Below are 17,737 nucleotides of genomic sequence, written 5' to 3'. Positions count from 1 at the left end.
AAGATTATTTTTCGATCCTACGGAGAGGATCGTAAAAATAGGAGAAAGAAAAGATTAGGAAAAGGAAAGAAGAGAAAGAACCTGGAGTTTTCTGTAGGTGGAGAATCTTCAACGGAGATTTTTTTTAACTGAAGAAGTCTGATGAGATTTTTTTCTTATTTTGTAGAAAATATATAATTTAATTTATTGTAATTATTTAATACTTTAAATAAAAATGTTTATTTAATTAGTAATTATATTTTTCTTTATTGTGATTCGCTTAACGTATATGGAAAATACAATTAGAACATGTTCACTAGTAGTAAAAATAATTATTTTTTTCTGTTACAAAATGTTAATAATTTTTTTCTATTAATGTGAACAAAGGTGTGTTAAAAAAAAAAAAATTTGTAAATATATAATGTTAAAGTGAATAATGGATGATTATTATTATATCATATATATGGATGATTAAAATAATGTTTATTGTAAATTATTTGTGTAAATAACATTAATTAAAACAATTTAATTATAATACTTTTTCAGTTTTAATTGATCTTTGTTTATATAATAAAAATTTATTAATAACATTTTTAAACCAAAAAAAATTATATTTTTACTATACTACACGGAAAAAAAAATCAGCCTAATAATGCATGGAGTCTATTGGTTCGATTTTTACATGAGCCCATTTTGCAAATATCACACTAAATATCACTAAAAGTGCATGGCTCGTGTGACTTTTGTTACAGAACCATGCGAAAATAGGATGGATTCCAAGCTAATCACGCATGGTAGTGTGCGTGCAAAATACACAACAGACGCTCATGTGTTTTTAGCCTAGTATTTTTTTCCGTGTACAACGATTATATGCAATGCTACATGCTTATGTGTAAATAATTTTATTTTATTCTTTTTTTTGCCATAATATTATTTTAATCCTTAAACCGCAAACTTACGAATCCATCCTTAAACCGCACACTGGGTGTGCGACACCCAGGGACTTTTAAGTGTGTTCTCCAAGCTGGAATAGGATATTATCTTTTGGAAAAATTATCTTATGTAGCTCAGTACATCTATTTTGAAGGAAAATAGGTTTCATAATGATTTATTTAATTTTAATAATTAAAAAAGAGTTTTTTAAAACTACTGAAATTACCTTAAACCAAAAACTGGGTGTCAGACAAGCAGAAATTTTTCGCCGTCAACTTCATAAAGTTATCAAATACACAAAGACACTTGGCAGATTAATGTCACTCACGAAACATAAAGTTAAGTACAAAATGTACTGTCCAATATCAACACATGTTCAATTTTTAAGAATTTAAACGAGATATTAAAGTAAAAAGTTAGAATATGGGTGTCGCACATCCAGGGTGCGGTTTAAGGGTTCAAGTCAATGGAATAATATGCATGAAAAATTTTTTTTTGTAAAACTTAATAAACATTAATAAAATTTTTTGTTAAACAATTTTTTTTATTACTATCAAAAAAATGGATTTTGAAAAAATATAAACCTTCGAAATATTATATTACATAACTTTCATTTATCGAAATTTTATTTGTCATAATGTTCATTTACTCGAATTATCAAGTGACATAAAGCGCATTTACTCGAATTCTCATGTGACATAACCTTCAAATCTTCGAAATGTCATATTTAAGAAATTTCATTTATTAAAACTTTATTTGTCATAATGTTCATTACTCGAATTATCAACTGACATAAAACGCATTTACTCAAATTCTCATGAGACATAACCTTTAAATCTACGAAATGTCATATTTCAGAAATTTTAATTTATAGAAATTTTATTTGTCATAATTTTCATTTATTCGAATAACCATTTAACATAAAATTTATTTGTCCGAAATTCCATTTGACATAATTTTCAAACATCCGAATTACTTTTTAACCTATAATGCAAGTCACAGAAATTTCATTTGTCCTAAAAATAACAATGAAATTTTCAAATATTTTTCTCATTTCTATTGTTATTTCAGGACAAATGAAATTTCTGTGACTTGCATTATAGGTTAAAAAGTAATTCGGATGTTTGAAAATTATGTCAAATGGAATTTCGGACAAATAAATTTTATGTTAAATGGTTATTCGAATAAATGAAAATTATGACAAATAAAATTTCTATAAATTAAAATTTCTGAAATATGACATTTCGTAGATTTAAAGGTTATGTCTCATGAGAATTCGAGTAAATGCGTTTTATGTCACTTGATAATTCGAGTAATGAACATTATGACAAATAAAGTTTCAATAAATGAAATTTCTTAAATATGACATTTCGAAGATTTGAAGGTTATGTCACATGAGAATTCGAGTAAATGCGCTTTATGTCACTTGATAGTTCGAGTAAATGAACAATATGACAAATAAAATTTCGATAAATGAAAGTTATGTAATATAATATTTCGAAGGTTTGAAAATTATGTCAAATGGCAATTCGGAGGATTAATAATTATGACAAATAGTCATTCGGAAAAACAAAATGTATGTCAAAAAATTTTTAGACATATTAAAAATTATATTAAAAAACAATTCGACTATTGAAATAATAGGATAAATAAAGAATAAATAAAGAATAAATAATAATAAATAAAGAATAAAGAATAAATCGATAAATTAAAAATTATGTTGAATGAAATTTCGAAAACTGAAAATTATGCGAAATGATGTTTCTATGATAAGAATTTCGATGTTTTGAACATTAGGAAATTGAAATTTGAGGAATAATCATGCGCCCCTTGTCAATTTCTCACTGGGTGTTTTAAAATTTAATTAATTTTGAAATAATTAAGTAAAAGTATTCATTAAATAATTTATAAGAAATTGTTGTCAGAAATAGAAAAAATTGATGGTTTTATACACTACCGTTCGTGAGTATCAGGACGCCCCTTTTCATGAGTGGAAAAATGCTTAAAACGTAGAAAATAAGAATGACAAAAATTTTTCGTATTTTTTTCCTAGAAACTAATGAAATTATGAAAATACTGACACCCGATCGAAGAATTTTCGTTGACTATTCTGTCAGATACAGAAAAAATACTGGATTTTGCATGCTTTTTGTAATTTTTTAATTTCTCGAAAACTAATTAACTTTTATTAGCGCTCTTGGTCTTGTTTTAATCTCTATACCATTAATTAAATTAGATTCTACATTGAATAGAGATTGAAACAAGACCAAGAACGCTAAAAAAAGTTAATTATTTTTCGAGAAATTAAAAAATTACGAAAAGCATGCAAAATCCAGTATTTTTTCTGTATCTGACAGAATAGTCAACGAAAATTCTTCGATCAGGTGTCAGTCTTTTCATAATTTCATTAGCTTTCAGGAAAATAATACGAAAAATTTTTGTCATTCTTATTTTCTACGATTTAAGCATTTTTCCACTCATGAAAAAAGGGGCGTCCTGATACTCACGGACGGTAGTGTATTACAATTCTTAGTATTTATTTATTTATTTACTATTCCTGCTCACGCAGGGTTCGAGACTCCCTAATACAAAAACAACTGCTTAACCTATATATACAATTTCCTTATAACTACAACGCACGCAAACCTTACACTATCTTATACTAACTAAATTAATTATAATATACAATAATTTCTAATTAGTATTCCGCCAGAGCACCGGGTTTCCGTTTCCAGTTCCACTTGCCCATTCTGGCTTCGTCAAAACAAAAATGAAAAAATGAAAAAGTAATACTACTTGAAATAAAGAATGCATTTCGCATCAACCCCCAAAAACCCAACCCCTATTCCCCTAAACCATTCTTTCCTTCCTCATTTTTTCCAACTCATTTATCCGTCTTTCCCCTTTCCCCCCTTCATTCAAAATCCACATTATTCCATCCCCTATCCCATCCAACATTCTTCCCACATCCATACCTCCCACACACCTTTCTAAAACATGCTCCCATCCCTCTACTTCAAACCCGCAAATTCTACACCTTTTCTCATAACCATCCATCCAGTATTTACACTCTTTCACTCCCTCACCCATTCTAAATCTACATAACCTATTCCATCTTTCATACCTTTTCATTCGCACTAAATACACCGGCACATGCACTCCTTTCACCATTCTATACCACTTATTATACCTTGAATCTACAATCCTATTCCATCTCTCTTCCCCATCCTTTCTCTTCCAACCATCAAACACGTCCCTACCATTTCCACTCCACTTCTTCCCCTGCTCCAACGCATTTCTTCTATCCCTTTCCCATCTGGACAACCCTTCTCTTCGTTTTGCATCCCCTCTTTTTATCAATCTCAAGCATTCCCTAGCTAATTCACTCCCCCTTCCCTGTTCTAACTTGTCCTCTAACCCCATTGCTCTCTTCCTTTGCCTCAAAACTACCTTTTCTCTACCCAATTCCTCCCTAATCATGTATCCCGGACAATTGCAATCCACCCCCATAGTCCATCTTAAAAGCCTCTCATGCAATCTTTCTATTTTTCCAATCTCTCTCCACCCCCATACTTCCACTCCATACCCAATCACCGCCCATACTAATGTATCAAACATCCACACACGCTTTCTCTAATCATCCTTGAACCTTCTCCCTCCAAACCCCCATATTTGCCCCATCATCCTTCCCGCCCTCTCTACTCTTCTTTCAATATTATTTCCTGACCCCCATTCAACAGTTTCATCCCTCTCTCATTCTCAGCCATTAAAATCACATCATCCGCATAAGCCAACGCATACACTCTTCTTTTTCCCAAAATCACTCCTCCTTTACCTTTCCTTTCCATTCTCTCTTCCAAATCAGCCATCAACAAATTAAACAAAATTGGACTAAGGGGGCAGCCCTGCCTTAATCCCCTACCCAACCAAAACTCTTCCCCTAAACGCTCCCCAATTTTTACCTTCTCTCTTGTGTCCTCATAAAACTCCTTTATCCTTTCTCTTAAACCCTGCCCTATTCCCAAAACCCTCATCGTCCTCCAAAGAATTCTCCTATTAACGGACGGAAGTGCCGCCTTAAAGTTTACAACCATGGCCACCAATTTTCCTTTTTTCTTCCCCCAGCCTATTATTAACCAAATAATTTAGTACATAAATATTGTCCACTGTTCCCATCCCCTTCCTAAAACCCGTTTGATTATGTGGAATTAATTTCTTTCTCTCTACCTCTTCCTCCAGTCTTCTTCTCACCACCTCTGCATAAACTTTGTACCCTACCGGCATCAACGTTACCCTTCTATAATCCTCTACCCTATCCCCCTCCCCTTTATTTATTATCTGTAATATTAATCCCGTCTTCCATTCATCCGGCTACCCTTCACCCTTTCATACCATATTTACTATTCTCCACATCTTATCCCTCTCAGCTTCGCCCCCATATTTCAGACATTCCCCTTTCAATCCATACCTCCCAGCAGCTTTATTTATCTTGATCCTCTCCAGTGCCTTATTTATTTCCTCCTTAGAAATTTGCCTTTTCTCCCTCCCTATTTCCCTCCTTTTACCCTCCCCCTTATTCTACCCTCCACCCCACCACTTAGTCCCTTGAAAAAATCTGTCCATTCCCTCATTTCTATTTCCTTATTTACCCCTTTCCACCTTTTCCTTTCTCTATTTATTACGTCCCATTCTCTACCCTCCTTAATCGACAACTCTACCTCCTGTAAGAACCTTACTTTCCCCTCCTCTCTTTTCCTCCTGACCAGTTTCCCATGTTCCCTGTGCACCTTGTTGTAAACTTCCCTCCCTGTTTTACCCACCCTCCAATCTTTTACCGCCTTTCTTAAACCAACCCTGCTATTGTCACACTCCTCATCCCACCATCTCTTCCTACTCTTCTTATCTCCCTTCTCCTCCTTCTCTATCGCCTCTTTTATCTCCATCAAGACTTTCCTCAATCTTTTCAATCTCTCATTTACCCCCCCATCCTCTTCAAAAATACCCGCCTTCTCCTGTACCCTATTTCCAAACTCTATCAAACTTTCCCTTTTCCAATTCCCCATTTTGGTCTTACCCTTCTTTTTCCCCCCTTCCCCTTTACCCTTCTAGACCCTCTTTTCCCTCCTCGTTTCATTTCCACAATTAATGGAAAATGCCCAGAGTTACTCTCTACCCCCACCTTCATGGACTTTATCATGCCCTTCGTCCCCTCATCAGTTATCAGATAATCTATGACTGTTTTTCCCCTCCCTTACCATACAGCCCTCCTCCTTTTTACCACCCCCCCTGCCTTCCTTCACATTAAATTCGCTTTTAACCCCTGATACCATGCCCCCCGCATTCCTACCCTTTATTTTTTCTTTCTTCGCTCCTTGACACTCTTAAATAAACCCCTTTGGCAATTTACCCTAAATCCCTTCCCAATCTCTTTCTTCCAACCAAGACTCACTTAACATAACCACATCCCACTTACGTATATCCTTCCAAAAACCTTTATCCTTATTCTTCAAACCCGAGATATTCCAGAACACAACTTTTAATCCTCCTTTCTCCCCTGATTCTCCCCCCCACATCTCCAAAACCCTCATCCCTACTTAACTCCCCAGTCTCCCAATTTACTCCCCACCTCACTCCATTAACCCACACACAGTCCCTCTCTCTTTTTACATAATTTCCTTTACCCCTTTCTTCCTACACTTTTTTATTAATTTTCCAATTAACCTTTCTTTCCTCCCAGGTTCTATCATATTCAATCCATACTTCTTTGCCTTTCAGTCTCCCCTTAATTCTCACCACCTCTTTTTTCTGACAATGAGTCTCTTTTTCCATCTCGACCACCCATAGGCTCATCTTGCCCTCCCATTCTCCCCACGCCCTTTTTAATCCTCCTAGCTCTCCCCCCACCCTATCCAACCCGCAATCTACTTTTTTGCTTAACTCCGAAATGTTTCTATTCGTTTGCTCCCCCATCTTAAACATTTTCTCCATCCACCCCACTTCTTCCCCCTCTTCCTCCCGTTTCTCCTCACTTTTCGAACCCTCACTAATAGCTTTAGCCCTCAAATCACCTGACCGTAGCCACGCATGTACAATTCGTAGTAATTTCATAGTTTTTGAGACAAAACAATAAAGATAAAAATTCAGAATTTTCCAATGAATTTTTAAAATTCAATTTTTTCCAGTAAAAATTCTTGATTTTTTCCTGATTTCCTTGACCAATTCTGCTTTCCCTGACCTGTGTCATCCTTGCGTACGTAAGCCGTAGTCCGTATCCCTAATCCGTATAACGTAAGATTAAGGTTGACACCTTAATCCGCATAATGTAACAAGAAAACTGACCGAATTTTGTCCACCGTAAGCTATAAAACGTATAACGAAGACCACTCTCTAAATTTGAGTCAGCGAAATTTGCTGATTTAAATTTAGAGAGCATAACGTATAGTATACCGTAAGACATAATACGTTTTATAAGACGTAGCACGTACAATACAATTATAAGCAAACCTTTAAAAAACCCATAAAAACATAAGCCATGAATATCTACTATTTTTTAATTAAAAAATTTCTTTAAAAACAATTTTATCTAAATCATCGCGCTTTTGAATTAAATTTCCATTCCGGATATGGAATTATTTAACGAGACACAAAAAATAAGTGGATGTAAAACTACACTCTGAATTCATTCATCCATTTAAGTTATGCAAAGCGTCATTTCTAAATATTTTTAATCTCCAATTCTAGAGTACGTAATAGTTTGACCCACTTCCTATTCAGAAACATTTAAATTGATAAGCGATTAAAAAAGAGTAGTACTAAAGTGGCAGAGAGAAAGAGAGAGAGAGAGAGGACGAGAGAAAAAAAGGGGGGAATTTTGAATAAAGTAGGTTCTTATTTATAGATGTTGCCTCTTTTTTTATCCGTTTAATCAAGATCCCTCCCCTTACCCCTTGATACTATTTTCTCTCTTTATATATGCATCTGCCTTATATGCAAAGTGAGAAAGAGAAAGAGATTCGAAACATTAATTTTGGGCACGTTCAACATCGAATCACTTTATCTCGATAAAAAACGATTTTTCATTTCTAGCTGGATCGACGCATTAAAATTCTGTGTCACTCTCGTTAGGCACTGTGGCGCGTCATCGTTTTTCAGAGAGACATATATATATATATATATATATATACAAAATCGGGGTTGTAAGCATTGGAAAAGACACTTATATTGCGCGTCTCCTCGTCGTCGTTGTGTCGCCCCATCGTTTGCTATACTTCATTTATCATCGCGCATGGAAAAAGGGAGAAAAAAACGCGTAAACGGAAAGTAAGAAAATCACAATTCCGCAAACGACTTTTCAAGATAGAGATTTTCACCGTTTGAAGACGGTGGACAACGACAGAGATAGAGAGTATATCTATCACAGTCGGGGGTAAGGTGAAAGTCCATGTTTCACTTCAAGATCTATTATATATATGAACATGGCCACAAAACAAGGGTGTTATGTCTTCAAGAGTTTGTCCCTTGTGTGTAAGTGTCGTTAGTCGCCATCCCAGAAACTCTATTTCATTCAAGTTTCCCTAATTCTATCTTCAATTCCTTTTTTTTCAACTTAATGGTATTCCACAAGTTTTTTTTTATTCTAATTCTTTACGCACAACTGGATTATTTTCCTTTTTTTAGGGAGGATTATTTTTTTGTTGCTCTATAAATGGCAGAGAAAAATTCTTTTAAATTGGAGATTAATTGAATGTTATTCCATTTAGGGGCGATTTTTTTAGATAATAGTTATTGCAGTTAAAAAAAATAAGTAAATGGAAATTGTAATTTTATGATAATCGAGATTTTTCGGACATTTGTAGCCTAAATATTTGTTTAGGTGCAGGATGACATTATTGTTCGGTTAGATTGAGGTTTTTTTACACAGCGGGAGTTATTTTGATTGATGATCAATTAGATGGAATTTTTTTTTATAGACAGAAAATTATTTACCTAAAGTGCGAAATTGTTTTTTTTTCATTGGAAGGGGACGATTTTCCTGAATGAGGTTAATATTCGGTATTTTTTAAGGTTCTACTTTGACAGATGGTCAGTGAGGTCCGTTTTTAAAGGTGGAGATAAAAATTCATCTTAATTTTTGTTACGGATTACGTTTTACGTTATGCGGAATAGGGTATACGTACTATATGTTCCAGTATAAATACAATTCATATATTCTGTCTGACGACAATTTTTTATATACTTTTAACGCCTCACGGATTACGTGTTACGTTTTCGGTATACGTTTCATGTTACACGGTCTCCGGAATACATTATTCGTTCTGAAAAAACGGCATGTTTTTTACATGTTTTTTTATGTTACTTTCTTACGATCTTTTTACTTCTTACGCATCACGAATAACGTGTTATGTTTTACGGTACACGTATTACGTTTAACGATCTACGGAATACGTTATAAAAAATACGGCATATATTCTATTGTCTTACGATAATTATTTGTTTCCTTTTTACGCCTCGCGGATTACGTGTTACCTTTTTCGGTACACGTTTCACGTTAAATGATATACGGAATACATTATACTTTCTACAGAATACGGTATACGTTCTACTTGTTACGGTTTAAGAATTCTGCTATCTTATCTTTAATTCGAAATCTTTTTCAAAACATATAACGCGTCACGGAAAACGTTGTACGTTCTACGTTGAACGTTTTACGTTGAACTTTTTACGCTATACGGATTAAATCTACGGATTACGTCTTACGGCACACAATTCTAACTTGACTTATCAATTTTTTTTATCAAAATCACCCTCACATCTCAACATGTTGAAATCGATCCCTCCATATATATATATGTATATATGAGGCATTATTCCTGAACTGCCCCAAAAATAAAAAAAAGTTCTTGGATTTCCTTTATACTTTAGAAATATGTTACCCTAGTAGGTACAAGTTACTACACCAATTTAAAGGTCCAACCCCCCACCCTTATCAAAAGGGTGGGGGGTTGAAATTTCAGCTTCAACTCGAACATGCATTCTTTAAACATTTGTAGTTTCTACTTAAATTATTCAATTAAAAAAAGGAGGTAGTGTTTTAGAAAGGTTTTTTTGTGTACTTTTAAAATATTTTATTTATATAATAAAAAAAAAATTTTTTTTGCAAAAATTTTTTAAAATAAATAGTTTTTTGCAATTTTGTGCAAGTTCGGTAGTTTTTATTTTCTTTTTAATAATCTCAAATGAAAGCTTGGGAATTCCCCTAAAAGAAGATATAAGTCTGAAAATGGGCCGAAACAATTTGCCAAAGATATAGTGTAATAAGTAAAATTTGTCCGTCCGCTCGCGCACTCCAGCGCGATGAACAGTGGGATTTTTTTCAACTTACTATTGAAAATTGTCTAGAAACTACAAATTTTATCGGATGTTGATGTTCTTGATTTAAAATTACTAAGAGATCCATCAAAGTCGATTTTTGAATTTTTAATTGTTTATTTTTTTCTTGTTACTCAAAAATTTGACAAATTACAATATTTTTAGAAAAAATCATGTTAGTTTTTTTATTTTTCCATTACACATGATCGAAATCAATTTAAATTAGTCTAGTATGACCACCGGACAATTAATAAAGCATAATACAATTTATTTAAATTGTTGCAAACAATGTTAATTAACAAATAGATTACTTCGGACCTTCTTCATAAAAAAAATTGGTTTTTTTGCAGACAAGTTTAAATTTATGTCTAATTTAGTAAAAAACTATTTTACAGTTAAAAATTATCATTAATATTAACAATTATATAAACAATAATCAACTTCCTTTTGTATTTGTAAACATTTTCGTCATTTTTCAAACTTTAAATATTTATATCATATGTACATTCTTTCAAAAACTTAAAAAATTTATTTGCTTAAACAATTACATTTGTTATAAACAAATTTTTCATTTTTAAACAAATAATAGCTTTTTTCATCATCAAAATTTTTTCCTTTTTTAAAAAAAAAAATTTTTTTTTTAAAAATATATTTATTCATAATAAATATATTTTTTCTGTGAAAAAAGAACAAAGTTAAATATTTGTTAACTTATAATGTTCGTTAGAATTAAATGAATAATTTATAGTATTCCCATTTCATTAAGGAGTTCTTTTTTATGATAGTAAATATAAAAAAGGAAAAAATTTTGTTTGATGAAAAAAGCTAATTATTTGTTTAAAAATGAAAAATTTGTTTATAACAAATGTAATTAATTAAGCAAATAAATTTTTTAAGTTTTTGAAAGAATGTACATATGATATAAATATTTAAAGTTTGAAAAATGACGAAAATGTTTACAAATACAAAAGGAAGTTGATTATTGTTTATATAATTGTTAATATTAATGATAATTTTTAAATGTAAAATAGTTTTTTACTAAATTAGACATAAATTTAAACTTGTCTGCAAAAAAACCAATTTTTTTTATGAAGAAGGTCCGAAGTAATCTATTTGTTAATTAACATTGTTTGCAACAATTTAAATAAATTGTATTATGCTTTATTAATTGTCCGGTGGTCATACTAGACTAATTTAAATTGATTTCGATCATGTGTAATGGAAAAATAAAAAAACTAACATGATTTTTTCTAAAAATATTGTAATTTGTCAAATTTTTGAGTAACAAGAAAAAAATAAACAATTAAAAATTCAAAAATCGACTTTGATGGATCTCTTAGTAATTTTAAATCAAGAACATCAACATCCGATAAAATTTGTAGTTTCTAGACAATTTTCAATAGTAAGTTGAAAAAAAATCCCACTGTTCATCGCGCTGGAGTGCGCGAGCGGACGGACAAATTTTACTTATTACACTATATCTTTGGAAAATTGTTTCGGCCCATTTTCAGACTTATATCTTCTTTTAGGGGAATTCCCAAGCTTTCATTTGAGATTATTAAAAAGAAAATAAAAACTACCGAACTTGCACAAAATTGCAAAAAACTATTTATTTTAAAAAATTTTTGCAAAAAAAATTTTTTTTTTATTATATAAATAAAATATTTTAAAAGTACACAAAAAAACCTTTCTAAAACACTACTTACTTTTTTTAATTGAATAATTTAAGTAGAAACTACAAATGTTTAAAGAATGCATGTTCGAGTTGAAGCTAAAATTTCAACCCCCCACCCTTTTGATTGGGGTGGGGGGTTGGACCTTTAAATTGGTGTAGTAACTTGTACCTACTAGGGTAACATATTTCCAAAGTATAAAGGAAATCCAAGAACTTTTTTTTATTTTTGGGGCAGTTCAGGAATAATGCCTCATATATATATATATATATATATATATATATATATATATATATATATATATATATATGGAGGGATCGATTTCAACATGTTGAGATGTGAGGGTGATTTTGATAAAAAAAATTATATCATATATATATATGAGGCATTTTACGTGAAATGTCCTAAGTTGAAATTTCAACTTCTTGAAAAAAATTGAAACTCGAGGAATTTGTTGTTCTATCAAGTAGAAATGTGACCCAAAAAATATTTTTGATTTTTTCGAAAAATTGGAGGGGGTAGAGGGGGGTCAATTTGACCAATTTTGCCAACATCGGCTACTTTGTGAATTTTTTCTGAACATACTTGTAATGGGAAAAATTTTTTAGAATATGTTTCTGAAAGGTTTTTTCGTCCTCTTTCCAATGGTGTATTTTATTTTTTAATATTTTAAAAATTTACCCTAATTTTTGATAATTTATATTTAATTTTCAATTTCCCAAAAATCGGTCCGTTTTTTTTTTAAATAAATTATTGCAAACGAAAGCTGAGGTTTTTTCCTATCGGCATGTAAATTTTCAGAATGCCCTTTTTTTTGTTTTTGAGTTATTGAATTTCAAAGAATAAATTGCGGCGCGCAGCGTCGCGGTTGCACTGAGCCGCGTGGCAACTCATGGCAACCGGCGTGAGACGAGGCGCCCGGGACGCTGCGCGCCGCAATTTATTCTTTGAAATTCAATAACTCAAAAACAAAAAAAAAGGGCATTCTGAAAATTTACATGCCGATAGGAAAAAACCTCAGCTTTCGTTTGCAATAATTTATTTAAAAAAAAAAAACGGACCGATTTTTGGGAAATTGAAAATTAAATATAAATTATCAAAAATTAGGGTAAATTTTTAAAATATTAAAAAATAAAATACACCATTGGAAAGAGGACGAAAAAACCTTTCAGAAACATATTCTAAAAAATTTTTCCCATTACAAGTATGTTCAGAAAAAATTCACAAAGTAGCCGATGTTGGCAAAATTGGTCAAATTGACCCCCCTCTACCCCCTCCAATTTTTCGAAAAAATCAAAAATATTTTTTGAGTCACATTTCTACTTGATAGAACAACAAATTCCTCGAGTTTCAATTTTTTTCAAGAAGTTGAAATTTCAACTTAGGACATTTCACGTAAAATGCCTCATATATATATATATATATATATATATATATATGCGAACAAACAGAATTGAATAGCGATAACGCATCTTTATTTTGGCAATTGTCGTAAAAAGAGATGGAAAGTGGGTCGTCGCGATGACGCCGCGCGTCAAATTTTAGAATCGTATCGTAGATAATATGTGCGGAACGAAGTAATCCCTAAACAGATCCGCCCTTTTTTATCTGCATTTTATGACTGCAATTTTTATAGTCAGTCGACATTTAGAAAACATTTTTAGGTTGGGGTAAGAAAAATAGAAGGGGTGCGTGTGGACGTTTATATATATATATATATATATATATATATATATATATATATATATATATATATATATATATATATATTCGATTTTACTGCCTGTCTATAACAGTTTACAAACGTAATTTGTATTAAAAAAGCAAAAGAAAGAGTAGAAGAAAAAAAGTATTGGCTTAGAAAATTCTCAGAAAAAAGAATGCGAATGATAAAAAGAAAGGAGGGCCAAATTTACGTTCACAGCTCTTAAATGTGTGAAAGGTAATTTTCAGATCTTTTTTTCTCTTCTCTTTTGCATTCAACAAAGTTGAGTCGTAAATGTCACAGACAAACTTTAGCCAAATCTTCAAAATTATTATCCGCATGGTGTGTAAGAGAAAATTTCAACGGTTGTTTTCAATTACTTTTTAAGCGCGTATTTCATTCGTGGTTATAATCTCTTCAAATTTAACGGATCGTTGAGGTTTTTATTGTAAATTTTTTCTTTGAATATATAGAATTTGTTTCGTTTGCAATTTTAGAAAAGAAAAGAAACTATCAAAAACAGCTACCTGGTAAAACATAGTTCGTAAACCGTAGACCATAAAGCGCTTTCCGTATACTTTAAGGCTTAATTCGCATACCGTAAGACATAATCCGTAAACCGTAAGGCGTAGTCTGCATACCGTAAGTAAGTCTTAATTCGTAGGCTGTATACCGTAAAGCGTAGTCCGTAAACCGTGGTCCGTGAACTATGATGCATATACCGTATGGTAGTCCGTAAACCGTACTACGTATACCGTAAGACATAGTCCGTAAACCGTCATGAAATATGTATACGGTATATGAATATATACCGTATACATATGCATTGTCCGCATACCTTAATGCACGATTCGTACACCGTATGATGCATTACGTATACCGTAAGACGTATTGTAAGGTGTAACACGTATTCTACAATTCGATATAAAATGTCTTACTTATGAACTATGTTACTTAAGGAAACGCACACGTAAACCGTGAGACGTAGTACGTAATACGTTGTCCGTAATCCGTAAAATCATGGTACTTTTACAAAACATTGAAAAAATTTCCTTTTCTCGTTCGTACACCGTGAGACGTAACGCCATTTCGTACGACGCATTACGTATACCGTAAGACGTATTGTAAGGCGTAACACGTATTCTACAATTCGCTATAAAAAGTCTTACTTATGAACAACTCAAGGAAACGCACACGTAAACAGTGGGACGTAGTCCGTCATACGTTGCCCGTAAAATTATGGTAGTTTTACAAAGAATTGAAAAAATTTCTTTTTCTCGTAAATTTTCTTCTACACTCTTCCTCTTTTATTCTTTACAAAGCACAATATCCGGAAAAAGAAAAAAAAACAATATTTCTACACAATATTCTCTGGTCACTGGCGGAACACCCCTAACGTCTATAAAACTTTTATACACAATAATCTATGTATATAACCGACAATAACTTATTTTTGTGTGGCAATTCCAAAATTTAAGAGAAGTCTATTATTTTCCTCATCGCATAAATATCAAAAAAGTTATATTCCCTTTTCTTTTTTTTGTTATCAAAACATTAAAATCACAGCTCGTGCATCAAGTCAACTTTTCTCATACACATATAGGGGTCAGTTTATTGTACATCGAATATATATTTTTTTTCTTCAAGTAAAAGCGGAAGCATTTGGTATATATCATTTGTATAATTGCTTATTTGAAATCTACTCCACCTTTTTTCTTTTCACTCTCTGTGTGTTGTGCCTTTTAAGAAAAAGTATTATAGGAAAAAAGAAATTTGTGTCACGGTCTTTACACTCGGGAAGCATAGAAGTGAGTCCCTTTCGCGGTCGTAGAATTTAGTTTTATGTCGACGAGTGAAGTCAGCTTGTCGGATCGTAAACCACCAAATCAATATAATATGTTGGCGTGACAGACGGTTCTTTCATGTATGTATGTATTCCTCTTTGCTCAAGGAACCATATAGAAAAAAGGGACCTCTTCACGATATGAATAACCATCTTGTGTTGGATAAAATTTATATATATTTGTATATTCACCCGAAGATTTTCTAAAACGTTTATTTTTCTTCGATTCTCAATCGACTCTTTTGCTCTGAAAAAACTCTCGCAAAAGGGGGTGGAGAGGAGAAAAGAAGAGAGAGAGAGAAAAAGAAGGAGAAAAAAGAAGAGGGAAGGAGAGAGAAGAGGAGGGGGAGAGAGTGCCACTCGTAAAAGTGGACTTTTATGTCCTCAAAATATGGCATTTGCAAAAAAAGAAATAAAAAAAATTCCCGACATTTATAAATTCCATGCGGAGACGTGTCAAAATAAACATATCACGCATTATATTATTTATTCACATTCCCAAATAACAATGTTAAGAAAAAAGGAAGCCTCTTTTTTTTCTCTCTCTCTCAAACCTTTCACATTAAAACGCATTAAGTGACATTTTTATGTTCCACTTGCAATAAATATTAACTCCCTGACACTTGATTTTTATCAATAATTATTTATGGTTTAACGCAGTGTTTTGTTGTTGAGAGGGGGGGGAGAAAAAAAATTATCTGAAAATGATTTAACGGAACAGGCATTCGAAAAAGACTTGCAATTTTATATTTTTTTTATTTTAAGGTTCATAAACCGGGCCGAAGAGAGGAAAAAAGGGCATTAAAAATAGTAAATGAAGGAGAGAAAGAGACTTGAATTCTGCGGTTTTCACTTTCGCCTCTGCGAAAAGAATGACTTTTTTCAAAGTCATCAGTTACTTTTAGTTTGAAGAAAAAGAGAGAGGGGGGATGAAACCGTTTCTGACGAAACGAAAAATTTTTGCAGTTTAAAATTTTATTCACTAAAAGTTTGACACTAAAATCAACCATTTCCTGCAAGCATGTAAGCTTACTACGAAATTTTGCAAGCTTCCTTCAATTTTTCAAAAATATTTCAAATATTTAGTATAAAAATTAAGTTTTGATATATATTTGGGAAATTTTTTTAAAAAATTGCAGAAGATGTAGCGTTAATTACACACATAATATATACACATAGTTATATACACATATATGTATATAATATACACATAATAATAAATAAACAACACATTTCATAAATAAATTCATTTCTTTTAGAAGTTTGTAGCAAATATTATATTTTAGTGAATTGACTAAAATTCTCAGTTTTTGAGTAAAATCATGTACCTGGGTTGTTAGTCAGGTAGGACGCAAAGAGAGACCGCAATAAAAGTAGGTAATTTCAGTGTGGCAAAAACCGTAAGAAAAGAGTTTTTCAGAACATTGTAACACAAAATTAGAATAAATAGAAATATTTATCGTCCACTGTTGCCGATTTCACGGAAAATGCATTTTCCAATTATACACAAACAACCACGGCAACATTGTACTTTTAGGTACAACACAGGTAGCCATTTTGGCAAAAGACAGTACTTTGCCGATTCTCGAAGGCAATACTCGTGCTTAATTTTTACTCCGCTCTCGACACACCACACACACACATATGTATATGGGTCATTTCATTTAAATTTCTATTTTCAGCCTCAACAAAAGTTGAAGTAGCAAGTTCCGATTCTGTAATTGAAACTAATTTTTTTAAACAGTTATATATATTAGATTATCGAAATTCATAGTGTCAAAAATAATAAAGTGATTTAATATAAAATAATATTAAAGTGATATATTTCACATAAGAGACGCTTTTCGTCAGAAATAGTCAAATTTTTCGTTTAATGGTGATTAATTTGTTAGAGACAAGTATTATTTCGTTAATCTTACAATTATGAAACTCAAACAAACCATAAATCTCACTACACTGAACTCTCGCTGTAATGGACTAGAATGTGCTGTGGTCCATTATAGCAAGAGTACCCTTGAAGCAAGGTCACAATAACATTAAGGGCCGTATGAAGTTTTAAAACATGGGTCCGAATTTCTCAAACGGATCACCTAAAACTAAAAATTTTCTTTTTGAACCTAAATATTTTTTTTGACTCTTAATATGGTTAAGAATCCCTGAAAATATAAAGCCAAAAAAATTTTTTTGTAAAAGTTATTAACAATTGAATTTTTTAGTACTGATAAATTAACAAAT

The sequence above is a fragment of the Leptopilina heterotoma genome, unplaced genomic scaffold (assembly GCF_015476425.1).
Source record: "Leptopilina heterotoma isolate Lh14 unplaced genomic scaffold, ASM1547642v1 Lhet_935, whole genome shotgun sequence".
Classification (NCBI taxonomy): Eukaryota; Metazoa; Arthropoda; class Insecta; order Hymenoptera; family Figitidae; genus Leptopilina; species Leptopilina heterotoma.
The sequence above is the reverse complement of the archived record's forward strand: the minus strand, read 5'-3'. Positions refer to the sequence as shown.